Genomic DNA, 3,202 nt, shown 5'->3' with positions numbered 1-3,202 from the left:
TGATGATTACAAGTTAACCTTTTGATATGAACAATTGTGGTACTCTAACGTGTTTTTCTGAGTGTGCTATTTACAGGCTCTGACCCTGACTCAATTTCACACAAATCAGAAGCACTGTGTATAAAGGGTAACCCAAGCAACGCTTTCGCATTCACCATGTTCAGCATGAACAGTGGAAAAGCTTCAGAAGATCTGAAGCTATACAAACTCTGATGAGGACTCAGTCGCTAGAAGCTCTGAAGATCCAGAAGTTCTGACAACCAAGAAACACTGAAGGTTCAGATGTTCTGATGGTGTAGAAGACTCTGAAGATCCAGAAGCTGAATAGTGGAAACTCTGAAGTCCAGAAGCAAGAAACTCTGAAGGCCATGTTCTTCCCTCTGAGTTCAGAATCAGAAGATACAATGGTCAGAGGATCTGTGCTTTCCCTCTGACTCTGATCAACCGGCTTCACAAGTTCCAATATGAAGTATTCCTCTGATCAGAAGTCTCCTAGGTTAAAAGGTCAAGTCGCTATCCAAGTACAAAAGCAGTGTACCTTCCTGACGACCTACCTAACGTTCTCAGCCACAGCAGAAGCTGGATTTTCCAGAACTGCCCTCCAACGGTAGCATTTCCCATGCAACGCTCAACCCTAATCCTTGGAGTATATATAGAGGCTGAAGATTGAAAGAAGCGGCTAAGAAACTAAGAAGAAGCAACACGCGCAAGATATTCAAAACATTCTAAGCTTTCTTTCATCTTGTAATTTATTTAGTTTACACTCAGCTTATTCAGAAGCAAACCCTTGTAAACACCAACCTCAAACAGTTGTTTGATTTTCCTTTAGGAGATCAAGGTTGATCGGATTCTAGAGAAGACTAAGAGAGTGAATCTTAGTGTGAGCTAAGTCAGTGTAATTGTTAGTCACTTGTAGGTTTCAAGTGCAGTTGTAACTCTTACCTGATTAGTGGATTGCCTTCATTCTAAGAAGGAAGAAATCACCTTAACGGGTGGACTGGAGTAGCTTGAGTGATTTATCAAGTGAACCAGGATAAAATCTTTGTGTGCTTTTCTATCTCTATCTTTTGCACTTAGTTCTCGAAAAGATTTGTTAAAATCTTTAAGGTGGTAGTTTTGTACTGAAAACGTTATTCAAACCCCCCCCTTTCTACCGTTTTTCATACCTTCATCATAGCTATCATTCAAAGAGTTGCTCTCAAAATCTGTCAAGACGACAAAATCCAACAGCAACTCACTAAGGAGAAGTCTCAGAATCGCAGGGATTTGGGTACTTTCTGCGAACAATTTGGTATTCAAGGTTGTCCCAAGAAACCTAAACCCAGAAAGCAAGATCCTCCTCCCAAACAGCAATGGAGAAAGAGATCTAGCAGGAATGATCATAGGAAACCCAAGCCTAGATCAAAACCCCAATCTTCGCAAATTCCAAAGAACCCTCCTGAGACTAGACCCTCTCAAGGAAAAGATGTTACCTGCTACAACTGCGGCAAGCCGGGCCATATTAGCAGGTATTGCAGACTCAAAAAGAGAATCTCTGAGCTTCATCTTGAACCTGAGATCGAAGACAAGATCAACAATCTTCTCATTCAAACTTCTGAAGAAGAAGAATCTAATCCTTCAGATTATGAGGTCTCTGAAGACCTAAATCAAATTCAGAATGATGATTCTCAATCATCATCCTCCGTCAATACCTTGTCTATCAACACTTTGACCAATGAACAAGATCTACTCTTCAGGGCCATTAATTCTATCCCTGATCCTGAGGAAAAGAAAATCTATTTGGAACGCCTCAGGTCTACTCTTGAAGATAGGCCTCCCAAAAGTCCTATAACCACTAATAAATTCAATCTTAGAGATACTTTCAAGCGTCTTGAGAAATCTACGGTCAAGCCCGTCACTATTCAAGACCTCCAATCTGAAGTCAATTCCCTTAAGACTGAGGTTAAAAGCCTCAAACAATTCCAAAGCAGTCATCAGCTTATTTTGGAGAAACTGACTAGAAATTATGAGGAAGATGATTCTTCTGTACCTGATTCCAATCCAGCTCCTAACGACAACTGCGAAGACTTTCTGGAAAATATTAACCAGGTCACCATTCAGAAATTCTTCATCCATGTCAAAATCCTCATAGGTGATTTTATTCTCGAAATCCCTGCCCTCTTTGACACAGGGGCAGATTCCAGTTGTATTTCGGAGGGACTCATTCCCACCAGATATTTTGAGAAAACAGCTGAGAAGCTCAGCGCTGCCGAAGGATCTAGACTAAAAATCAAGTATAAAATCACCTCAGCTATCGTCAAAAATGGTAGTCTTGAAATCGAAACTCCATTTCTGTTAGTCAGAAATTTGAGTCAAAAAATCATTATAGGGACCCCTTTCATTAAGAAGCTCTTCCCCTATAATACTGACGTAGATGGCATTACTGTCCAGCACCTTGGACAGCCGATTTTATTCAAATTCTCTGAACCCCCCATAGATAAGACTTTGAATGTCATATCTGAAGGTATGAAAAACGGTAGAAAGGGGTGGTTTGAATAACGTTTTCAGTATAAAACTTCCACCTTAAAGATTTTGACAAATCTTTCGAGAACTTAAGTGCTAAAGATAAGAGATAGAAAAGCACACAAGGATTTTATCCTGGTTCACTTGATAAATCACTCAAGCTACTCCAGTCCACCCGTTAAGGTGATTTCTTCCTTCTTAGAATGAAGGCAATCCACTAATCAGGTAAGAGTTACAACTGCACTTGAAACCTACAAGTGACTAACAATTACACTGACTTAGCTCACACTAAGATTCACTCTCTTAGTCTTCTCTAGGATCCGATCAACCTTGATCTCCTAAAGGAACTAAACAAACTGTTTATCAAAGAATTGTTTACAAGAGATTTGCTTCTAAAAAGCTAATAGTAAACTCAATGAATTTCAGATGAAAGAAAGCTTAGAAGAATTTAGGTTTGTCTTGCGCGTATGTGAATGCTTGTAGCCGTTTCTTTCAGTCTTCAGCCTCTTTATATACTCCAAGGATTAGGGTTGAGCGTTGCATGGGAAATGCTACCGTTGGAGGGCAGTTCTGGAAAATCCAGCTTCTGCTGTGTCTGAGACTGTTAGGTAGGTCGTCAGGAAGGTACAGTTGCTTTTGTACTTGGATAGCGACTTGACCTTTAAACCTAGGAGACTTCTGATCAGGGGAATGCTTCATA

This window comes from Lotus japonicus, chromosome 3 (assembly GCF_012489685.1).
Source record: "Lotus japonicus ecotype B-129 chromosome 3, LjGifu_v1.2".
In the NCBI taxonomy this organism is placed as follows: Eukaryota; Viridiplantae; Streptophyta; class Magnoliopsida; order Fabales; family Fabaceae; genus Lotus; species Lotus japonicus.
The sequence above is the reverse complement of the archived record's forward strand: the minus strand, read 5'-3'. Positions refer to the sequence as shown.